Raw genomic sequence first — 12,109 nt, forward strand, 5'->3', positions numbered from 1 at the left:
AGTCCGACCGTATATTCTATAATCATTTAAAAACTAAATGAAATGTAAAATTCACATTAACACCACTTCACCAATTGTTGATAGAATAGATACTATGATTGGTCATAATTGAAATAATAAATATACGTTTTGTTTAAACTGTTTCCATTTCATGTTGTTTTGACATTTTTTAACTTTATTGCAATTGTCATCCATCGTCAATCAGTTGATGAACTAGTATTATTTGTGGAGGCATCCTAAAACCCAAGCAGAATTGCTTTTGTTTCAAATGTACAATATATAATTATGTGTCATGTAAGCTGTTAATAGCCGTGATCGTCTAGTCTTTGGCACCGAAACAAAAAAAAACTGTGATATTAACAGTGCCAAGTTCAAGCCCAGAAAGATTTGTTTGTAATGTTTTGCTCTACCAAAATATTTTTTTAATCTTAAAGGTATATATATTTCATTTCTACTCTAAAGTTGACAATTTTGTTTTTGGTTTCACAGTCAAAGAAATAGTTTTACAGTCGTATTTAATCACACTGTATTCAAATAAGAGTCAGCTAAATGTTGATGTATGTTTGGGCCATTTATTATCAAACAAATATTAAGTGATCATAGTATGATATCATTATAATCATAAAACCAAAAGATGATGAAAAGGAAAAGGCCTCGTACCTTAAAAAGGATAAGTGTATTGTGTACATGGATGTTTATTTTATCAAGGAATTGTACTAGTAAGTAATATCTACAGTTCCTTGATTTTATAGTGTTTATATATTTCATTAGATAACAAAAATACAGAACTACACTGTATTGACATGCATTGACAGATATACGCTATACGAGTGACTTTTGAATATCATTTGATATCAGTACTCGTGGTCTACTGGTATCATGCATAGACTACAGACTTAACTGTCAAAAATACGCGCTAGTTCGAACCTATAAGAGTCACTCGTTTTTGAGAGGACACAATATCGTAAGTTAAAAGATATAATATAAGTTCTTAAGTAAACATGGTTGTCAGTGGATTCTTAAAAAATAATCAACCGTAAGAACAATAGACTGACGTCAGAGAAATGTGTTAACTACATGTATGTCTGTGTAAATGTTCTGACCTTTCAGGTCTTGAAATAAAAAACATACCACATTATTACAGAAACGCTTTACAATCGTGGTCAAAACTGAAAAAGATCACACAGAGTATATTTAACGTAATGGAAGTAAAGAAACAGCGATTATTTGGAAACTCAAATATTTTATTTCAGGGCAAATCTTTATTTTATTCTTCCTTTTCAAAAAGTCAGATTAAAACTCCTGGTGATATATGGGACGATAATACCATAATATATAATATATAGACAATTAATAGATAAACGTAATTGTATTTCGGAATATTCACGAATTAAAAGTTCCATACCACAAACATTCATGCAGATTTTAAAAAATAACGATGACCAACCTGCTTGAAAAAGCAACAAAATAAAAATTTCTGAAAACCTTGAATTTTCAAATCAAGGATTTGACATTAAAATATGTTCAATCAAACATTAACATAATTGAGACCCCTAAGTGTCAAACAAAATGGGAAAATGTGTATAGCGAGTATATAAATTGGGAAACAATTTGGCTTAAACTAAGTAATATGAATATTAATAGAAAAGTTAAAGAATTTCAATGGAAATGTATACACAGGATTATATACACAGAAAACAGACTGAAAATAATGATCATGTCAAATGTAAAATGTCACTTATGTGATGAAATTAATAATATTAAAACTCTTGAGCATTTATTTTATCAATGTAACAATGTTAAACCATTGATAGAAACGGTTGTTAGAAATTTACAACTTTGTAACTTTATAAACGATGAGGTTCTCGTTGAAAAAGATATTTTATTAGAAATTTGTACAGAGAATTCGAGTAATTTCATTGTTAATGCAATATTACTTTATTTCAAATGGGCTATTTGGAAAATACGTAAAAAAAGCAAATTCGATAAAATTAAATTGAATATGCAGTCTATACAGGTTATGCTAAAAATGCACATGAAAAACGAATTAATTGTTTCTGCTACGCTCGGATATAAAGTATATATGCAAAACGAAAATTAAACTCTTCATCGAAAAAAATTAGGAAGATGTACTTAGTTCTACTGCTCTAAACGAAAGGTGTGTTCGATTGCATATATACTTATCTTATTGTATATGGTGTATAAAGTAGTGAACACTATGTTATTATTACAGAACGAAAAAACAATATCCTTTATTGTAATTATTATTTGAATCTATGTCTGTGCATATTAGTTACATAAGTAAATTACCACATATATTATCCTTCGTAATACATTTTCACTCACTAAATGTGCTTTATCCTTTTTTATAATCCATATATATATATTAAAGAATCATTTCAAATTATGTTCAGTCACATCAAAATTCTGCAAGTCAAACAATAATTTATTTTCGCAATCAAATTTTAAAGTATTTCCAGTTTAAATCAACACATGTTTTGTTCAGTGAACCGGATATACGATAGTGATGTAATACAGTGATCCTATCAGGTGGGAAAATCATTTGTAATGGTTATTTAAATATAATTATGTATGTAAAACTATTGTATAAACACATTTGATATTTTCCCTGGTCAAGTGGGGATGTCAAAAAACAGGGGCCCTTAAGTATGCAACCTGGGCTACTTAGGTATTTATATAACAGGAAATGATTGAATAAAATATTTGTTATCGTTAAAAAAAAATGAAAATTAGCAAAGCCCATACCGCATAGTCAGCTATAAAAGGCCCAGTTGTGACAATATATAACATATTTATAAAAGGCCCAGTTGTGACAATATATAACATATTTATAAAAGGCCCAGTTGTGACAATATATAACATATTTATAAAAGGCCCAGTTGTGACAATATATAACCATTCAAACGAGAAAACAAAAGGCTATATTTAAATTAAAAAAAAATGAACGAAAAACAAATGTGTAACACATACTAGTAAACAAACCACAAACGCTAAATTACAGGCTCCTGAATTGGGACAGGCACATGCATAAATAATGTGGCGTAGTTAAACATGTAAGCGGGATCCCAACCCTCCCCTAACCTTGGACCTAGGTATACCAGCAATTATAACATAAGAACGAACTATGAAAATCAGTTGAAAAAGGCTGAACTCATCAGATGGACAAAAATACAAGTGGAGTTTAGGTATGCAGTTTAGGTATTCAATTGAGTGATGGGAAATCAAGTTCTTTGGTTGGATATGAGACCGTTGGTTTTCCCGTTTGAATTGTTTTACACTAGTAATTTTAGGGCCTTCTATACGTCATTATTTGCATTTCTTGTACATTTGTATCATTTTCGGACCACATCCGTTATCATATGTTAAATTTTATTGTTCATCTCAAAGAAGTGTCGACCGTTGGTGTTCCCCTTTGAATGGTTTTACACTAGTAATTTTAGGGCCTTCAATAGCTTGTTGTTCGGTGTGAGCCAATGCTCCGTGTTGAAGGCCGTACGTTGACCTATAATGGTTTACCTTTTTATAAATTGTTATTTGGATGGAGAGTTGTCTCAATGGCACTCACACCATATCTTTTTTTTTTTATATCTATAGTACAAATTTTAATTCAATGAATTAATCTTATATGGTGAAAGACTTTGCTTACAGGCAATATCAAAGTGTAATATAAAATGTATATTTATTTAGCTAACCAAAGGACAAATGTAGTTTAAGGTATAATACGATATGACCAAGTTGATTCAAATTGTTCTCTGTAGCTGACCATGGTGTCAAAATAACACACATAACACTCATCTTTATTCTAAAAGAGAATCAAGAGGGAAGGTAGTTACATCTGTCTAAAAATTTGCTTAATGTCAGTATATTAACTGAAAAATGATCGTCCTTTGTATTCTTTGCTCTGTTTAAAAAATAATAAGTAATCTTTAACTAAAAGATAAATGGAAAAGAAGCAAACTTATATCCAATAATGGCAGACCAACATATTTAAATTGATACCTTTGGTACACAGGCAAAATTGCAACGCATGTAAACGCATGTTTACCAGGAATTTACCGTATGTTTCAAAACATGTCAGAAACGCATGTTTGGAGCACCGTACGTTAAACGCATGTTTGGAGAACGTATTGTTTACATGCGTTTATGGAAAACATGCGTTTGAAAACACATGGTAAATGTCTGTTTATGTGAAACATGCGTTTGAAAACACATGATAAACGCATGTTCATGGTAACCATATGTTTGAGAACATATGGTTAACAGATGATCATAAACCGTATGGTAACCATATGTTTGAGAACATATGGTTAACAGATGATCATAAACCGTATGGTAAACATATGTTTGAATGATGGTTGCTTTACTTCCAGTCGCAAGTCATATGCATATTCAGGCTATGAGATCATGATAATCAGAAATGAGCTCCAACACTTATTTGTATAAGACTGACACCCTTACTCACAAAGTAACAGTTTGCAGGAAGATATGTCTCCCTACCTGGACACAAAATTCTGACTATGTGTTGATTCAGTCTGCCCTTACTTCTTAATGCTTTTTGCATATCAAAGCAGCTTATACCAGTTTTCAAGTCTTTGCATTGACTTGGTCCCTGTTTGAACCTTTAATAACCTCTTGCACTCAAGGCAATAAATTTCAGAATAACTGAGGGGTTCTAATAACATGTAGAATATATGAACAAAACATGTCATCATGTGAATTATTCATTTGAAATAAAACTTTCATGGTATCAATTCTATTGCATCATATGAGCATTTCGTCTGAATGCAAATGTTTTAATCAATTAAGAATCTACAGCTTCACATTTTGCACTTTGACACGTTTTTTTTAAGGATTTTTAAGAACGCTTACAAATTGTATCATCAAGATGAGAACCCCTTAACCATCCTATCAGCTTAAAATTAAACCAATTTCTATACATGCACGTTTTCTTCAAATGGCATGATTGATAATAAATTCTCATCTTTGGTAACAGAATATATTTTAAAAATTTGTTAATAGTATAATAAAATGTACATATATGTAACACAAGTTAAAGTCTATTTCTTCATCTTTCTTTTCTTCTTTTAACAGTTTCTTTCCATGGCAGATTCTGAAATAAACGCAAGATGCAAATTTTATAATAACAGCAACTAACTATCAATATATCTTGATTTTAAAACAAGCAAAATAACCTAATTAAGGTTAATATTATTATAACTTACAGTGATACATTTTTGTACATGAACATCTGTATATTTACAAGCATTCTGTCAGTATTGCATTACAATTTATCGGACCACAGCTGAATTATCACGTTGTGATTGGTTAAACGCCGTCATGTGGTGACCCCCTATGAGACCGTTTGGGGTTAGTAAGTTTCATAAGAGGTTCATGACACGTTAATGGTGACGTCATCTATTAATGTTGTTGTGTTTCATTGTTAATTTTTTCTACAGAACGCAGCAGAAAAAGTCTGGTGTCCGATAAATTCATTATACGGTTAACTACTGACCCCCTACAGATCCATAGAGGGTGAATAAAATTCATAGGGGATTTGGCCTCCAGCCTCCCCCCTATGGATTTTACTAACCCTCTATGGACCTGTAGGGGTCAGTAGCCAACCATATAACTTATAATATATAGTCCCCTACCAGTTAAATTTCATTGTATCGGAACAAATTTCTAACTTTATCTACTGTGGATTCATTATTATTCGTTGGATACCAATTTTCGTGGATTTCGTGTGAACAGTTGAACCACGAAATTAAAAGTTCAACGAATGACAATTTTTCCTATTGCTTGTATGCAGACTTCAGCAAAACCACGAAATTAAATATCCACCAACCTGTAAGTTTTCCTCAATCCACGAAAATTGGTACCCACGAAAATAAATGAATCCACAGTATAAATTGTCATGGTGTAAACTATATAACAAATATCAAATCAAAGTGTTGAAAACTAATTATTTAAGTGAATTTTGTAAGACCAAGGACCATTATTAAAATCATTAGACCCGGAAAAAAATTTAAACTGGATCTGTTACTTGTCATGATAAAATAATATCATATCAATATCTTCAAGCATGAAGAAACAAGAATGTGTCCATAGACTAGTTCATGGATGCCCCACTTGCACTATCATTTTCTTTATTCAGTGACAATTAAATTGGGAACAAAACTCTAATTTGGCATTAAATTTAGACAGATCATATCATTGAACTTCAACTTCATCAAAAACTACTTTGACCAAAAATTTTAACCTGAAGAAAGACAGACAGGGAAACCAATGCACAAACCGAGAAACAAAACGCCCATACATATAAAAGGGGCATAAAAAAGTGTGGAAAACTGGATGGACAGACCACAGAAAGGGAACTTAAAAGTTAAAACCATTGAAAATCACATATATATCAGAATACCTATTTAAACTGATTTTTTTTTCTTCTCTAATAACTCATTATAACTAATAAAGGAAACAATTTCTGTATGAATCCTCAACTGTCACCTTTCTCTAGTTTTAATTGTTTGATATACTTTACATGTCATTTTTAAAGCATAAAGGTACATGTTAATGTGTTTTGTCTAACTAAAATAAACTTCCTAATAAATTAAATAATCTAAATTGCAAAATAATTATGTTTTAAATTTTACTACTTTTTGGTTGATGAGGGCAAAGAAATTCAAAAGTAACATTGTAATCCCACATGCAGGATTCTGCACCACAAATGTCATGCTGTTGTGCAATGGGTTGCACCACAAATGTCATGCTGTTGTGCAATGGGTTAACGCAGTATCGCAAATTTTGATTAAGTCAAAGTGCGATGATGGCATTGTGACACTTTTTATCGATAGCTTTGCTGAATTGCTAGGGTGGTAATTTGAATTTGTTTATTATATTTTCTATGTTATTTTTTTAATGTTTACATGTGAATTTGGTCAAGGAAATTCCTGTTTACCACCCACTCCATTTAATGGTGATATAATTTGATTGGTTGAGGTAACAAGTTAATAAAACATTCATAAATATATATATATTCTATATAACATAATACCTTGTCTTAACTTGCTCATGCTGGTGTCCATGTACTGTGTCTGTAATATTTTCCCCTTTTCTTTACTTTTCTTCACTTATATATGTTCCATTTCTCCCAAAAGTAAAAAAAAACTCAACTTCATCAGGCCCATTGACATATATTAGCTTGTTTTTGTGGAAAATGACCTCTGAAATTAAAACAATCAAAATATTGATTTTATTACAATTTACTAATTTAAGGATTATACATGTATACCCATCTTATGTACCTATGTTTAGTAAACCAGATGCTCTGCAGTGCACAGCTTTATAAGATTGCAGAGGTGAGAGGTCAAACCCTGAACATGTGGAGCAAATATGACACAACATTTAAGCTTGATACAGCTCTGAATTTGGATTGTGATTAAATAGTTGACACAACATAGATTTCTGACACAGAATAAATGTGGTCTAAGAACTTAAACTTAAAAACTTAAAAATTTTAAATTAGACATTTATCTATTATGGTCCAATATCCAAAATCTAAATACATGTACATGGTTAGATTCAGCATATCATAGAACCCCAAGAATTCAATTTTTGATGAAATCAAATGAAATCAAATAATGTTCAATTTTAGACCCTTTAGACCTCAATGTGAACCAATTTGATAACCGGGGCCTAAATATTAAATATCTAAATACTTGGTTAGATTCAGCATATTGACAAACCCCATGTATTCAATCTTTGTTAAAATCAAACAAAGTTTAATTTTGGACCCCCATCTGAAACTTAAAAACTTGGCCCATAATCAAAAATCTAAGTACATGTTTAGATTCAGCATACATGTATATATCAAAGAACCCAAAGAAATCATTTTTTGTTAAAATCAAACTAACTTTAATTTTGGACCTTTTGGACCTTGATGTAGACCAATTTGAAAACAGGACCAAAAATTCAGAATCTAAATAAACGGTTAGATTTGGCATATCAAAGAACCCCAATAATTCATTTTTTGATGAAATCAAACAAAGTTTCATTTTGGACCCTTTCGGATCCTTATTCCTAAACTGTTGGGACCAAAACTCCCAAAATCAATCCCAACCTTTCTTTTGTGGTCATAAACCTTGTGTTGTAATTTTGTAGATTTCAACTTACAAATGTACTAATGCTAAAGTTATTGTGCAAAAACCAAGAAAAATGCTTATTTGGGACCTTTCTTTTGGCCACTTATTCCAAAACTGTTTGGACCAAAACTCCCAAAATCAATCCTAACCTTCCTTTTGTTCATAGAAATTTCATAGATTTCTGTTGACTTATACTAAAGTTATTGTGCGAAAAATAAGAAAAATGCTTATTTGGGCAATTATTAAAATTCTGCAAGTTTTGTATATCTAAAATCGATATTTACATATATCCCTATTGGTAAATCATTTTTTCCCAAATTAAGTTAAGAGGGGGGAGGGGGGGGGGGGTGAGTGGGTCAGTGAAAAAACTGTGAAGTAAGTTTTTTATCCTACATTGAACTTTTGATGTCGTCCCTAAGTCTGAAAACAAAAAAAATATTTAAACAACTTAAACATAACTTTCATGAAATACCTCTAATCACACATTTGCAATGTTTCATTGGCTGTTGCTCCTTATTTGCACATGAATCAATACAGCACTTTTCAAATCCACTTCTAGTCTAGATACATGTATAAATATAGAAAGCATCGCCTCTAATGACTTCTGTTTTGTTGATTATTTTCCACTACTTCTTTTTGTGCATGTACTTTCATTAAAAATGCTAAAAGAAAAATGTTTAAATGCATAAACATGTTAAAAGGAAGTTATGATACATGTAACTGGCAAAATTGCCTCACTTTGACATTTCAAAATAATATGACTTTACAAAAAGCATTTCATCAATTATTTTAATGTTCTTCTGCATCATTTCAAATCAATATGATCAATACAACATTTTAATGAATGAACTGGTTATATTGCATCTCTGATTTTGTCAATTAATGTCAATCTTTGGGCAATAAACATAATACATGTACATGTATTAACATGATTAAGGAATTTGAAATTTTAAGTTATATGAAGATGTACGTGTGGTATGAGTGCCAATGAGACAACTCTCCATCAAAATAACAATTTATAAATGAAAATAATAGGTCAAGGTACGGCCTTTAACACAGAGCCTTCGCTTTCACCTAACAGCAAGTATATACATGTATGTATTACGATTTTGTGCTGTATTAGTGTCAGTTCTGACTTTAATACACCTATAGATAATAAAATTGAGAATGGAAATGGGGAATATCTATACATTAAATGATTTACATGTCTATCAAACTATCTAATGCTCAATTTTTTTTATTTCTATAGAATTAAAATATTACAGCCACATGATTAATTATCTGCCTTTTAACAATGAAAATGACACGAAAAAAAAATGTATAAAACAGCATCCCCCTTTTATAAAGAGAAGAGACTTGTATATTTATTTTGTACACCTGTAAACAATCTTTTGTGTCTGGCTTCATGCTTTTAGTGATATTTCTTTTGGTACTGGATATTGATTGCTATGTCTTAAATAAAATTATCAGTGACTCACTGTGAGTTTTAATTCATGTTTCAAACAAGCAGATAGGATACGGGTATTAAAATTAGAAAACATTTCAGAAAAGAATACCCACTTTAGAGTGGTCTGTAAGACACATGTAGGATGGAAATCTTATTTTTTTATTTAAATTACCTTTAAAGGAATTATTGAAGCATCATCACACATGACTGGAGAAGGCCCCAGTTTGGCAGTCAGTGCAAAACCCCACTTTTATTAACATTTCTTGATCTGCCACTGTTGACCAATTCAACCAGCTGTGAAAATGAGATAAAGGTTATGTGAAACTTAGCATTCACTTCACACAAAACAGTTGACCTATTACTTATTTACTTGGAATGATCAAATTTTTACATAAACTAAAATCATATAAAATCAAAGTGACTGTGTATCCCAAACTCTGTGCTTGTATGATTGACAAAAGGTGGTCAATGGTTTTCAGGGTCTTTGGTGTTGTATCGGGTGACGAAAAGACCTACCCCTCTGGATTTCATGTTTTTATGCCCCGGATTTGGCAATCAGGACCCCTCCAACCCCCTAGAAGACAAATACTTTGTTTACAAAAAAACCTGTTCTCACAAGGTCATAAAGAAGGGACCGGTAGCCTATTCTAACCAGCAAGGCATGTAACAGTGACCCTGATTTTGGGCATATTTGTAATGTAAAAGTAATATAGGAAGTACCCCCCCCCCCTTTTTCCGAGATACAAACATACCATTCATATGTCGGATAGTGTTGTATTATTATATTTTATGATATAAACTCAACATGCTCAATGGAACTGAAAGTTGAAGTACATGAAGTATGGAAGATGTCTTAAATTATTTACAGAGTATGGACTATGGACGATGTGCATGGTACCCAGATGGTGTGGCGGTATATGGTCGACACAGAGAGAATTTAATGCTTACATCTTTCTGCTTATCCATTTTAAAAAAATGTGAATGATTTAATTTTTATTTTTACCTTTCTTTGAGCTTTCCAAGTGGCAAGTCACCAATCAAAACAAAAACACTTTCGTTGCGTTGACTTTCATTTCAATCGTTCCCTGGTTTCTTCCAGTGAATCTACAAGTTATCTATTTCCATTTATTTGTTTATCGGTTTGACCATCAGTTTGAACAACCAGAGTTGTGTATACCATGTATCTCTGACTCTGTCCATTCTTGTAGTTAGTTTTAAAAAATTGAAACCTCCATCCGCAGCTCGTGAGCGTCCATGGTATTGCGTCATAGTATACAAAATGGTGACGGTGAGAATTCCGGGTTTACGTACTCTCGTACATTTGCTAAAGTGAGGGTCTGGAAACCGTCTCGGGAGGAAAGAATAAAGAATGATGGACGAATTAAAGTGCAGAATAATGAGGAAAAAATAGAGAAAGGAAAGGGGAGAGTTAAAATGCAAAACATAGAATAAAGAACATTTGAGAATCATGGGGTTCAACTTCTAAATTATAATTAGACTGTATATTGAGATTTATTGAAAGTAAAGGACAGATTATAAATGAAGAAACAGAGAAAATGTTAATGGTCTGAAAATTAAAGATATAAAGGACCCTCATCCAGAACCTTGTATTTATTTGTATTCAATTAGTTTGTTACATTTCTTTTTTCTTTTAAGTGGTGGTAGTTTGATAAAATTAGTTGTCATAATTTTTTTTATAGTGACAGTGTTTGAGTTGGTCGAGTTGTATAGAAAAGAGAAATTGAGAAGGACGTTTATTCCCAAGAGTTACAACTGTTCAAGTAGCATGCTTTGGCAGATTAAAGGAATATAATTTAGTGACTATTGTTTGTCATGATTTTAACAGGATAAATGCTTCTTTCCACTAATTCTAAAGAGCCTCATTGAATAAGACAGAAACTACCCCAGACAATCTGACACTTACTAAGGGAAGACCATTTAACTTCAAAAAAGGGGGGTGTGTTTAAAAAAAAAATCTGACACCAAATTTGATGAAAAAAATATATTCTGGTCAAGCAGATGACACTATTATTCTGAATGTGGATTTCCCACATACCTTATAGTGTTCAAGTTAATTTTGACAAAATAATTTGATTGATAGCGTCGAAAAACTAATTAAATTTGTTCACACTGTGTGCAAACAAAACCTTCTGAGTCAGAAAAAAAAAATCATACCCCCTCTTTTTGAAGTTTAATGCTTTCCCCCTTAATTTAAGTAATATAAAATATGAAAACATATGTTTTTAAACATCAACATGTTTATAGGGTATTACTCAAAACATACGTTAACAACCTGTTTTTAAACATATGTTTACCAGGTGTTACTCAAAACATGCGTTTACCAGGTGTTTTCCAAACATATGTAAACCACATGTTTTCAAACACATGTTTACCAGGTGTTTCTTAAAACATATGGTAAACATATGGTCAAACGCATGTTTCTCATGTGTTTTGTAAACATGTGTTTCACATGCGTTCATCAACGCATAATTACCACATGTTT

At 31.5% G+C, this 12,109-nt stretch overlaps 1 protein-coding gene and 2 long non-coding RNA genes across 3 annotated transcripts in view; all 3 read right to left on the minus strand.

The window, feature by feature from the left end:
- LOC134723872 (uncharacterized) overlaps window positions 1–12,109 on the minus strand; it is a 103,424-nt gene that overhangs the window by 72,563 nt on the left and 18,752 nt on the right. The window lies entirely within an intron of this gene.
- On the minus strand, window positions 5,004–7,229 carry LOC134723870 (uncharacterized). The gene is made up of 2 exons (XR_010108205.1): window positions 7,073–7,229; window positions 5,004–5,131 (listed from the first exon to the last, which is right to left on the minus strand). It is a non-coding gene; the product is annotated as an uncharacterized LOC134723870 (long non-coding RNA).
- Window positions 8,638–10,910, minus strand: LOC134723871 (uncharacterized). Its single transcript, XR_010108206.1, has 3 exons — window positions 10,610–10,910; window positions 9,779–9,900; window positions 8,638–8,821 (listed from the first exon to the last, which is right to left on the minus strand). It is a non-coding gene; the product is annotated as an uncharacterized LOC134723871 (long non-coding RNA).

This window comes from Mytilus trossulus, chromosome 6 (genome assembly GCF_036588685.1).
Source record: "Mytilus trossulus isolate FHL-02 chromosome 6, PNRI_Mtr1.1.1.hap1, whole genome shotgun sequence".
Taxonomy (NCBI): Eukaryota; Metazoa; Mollusca; class Bivalvia; order Mytilida; family Mytilidae; genus Mytilus; species Mytilus trossulus.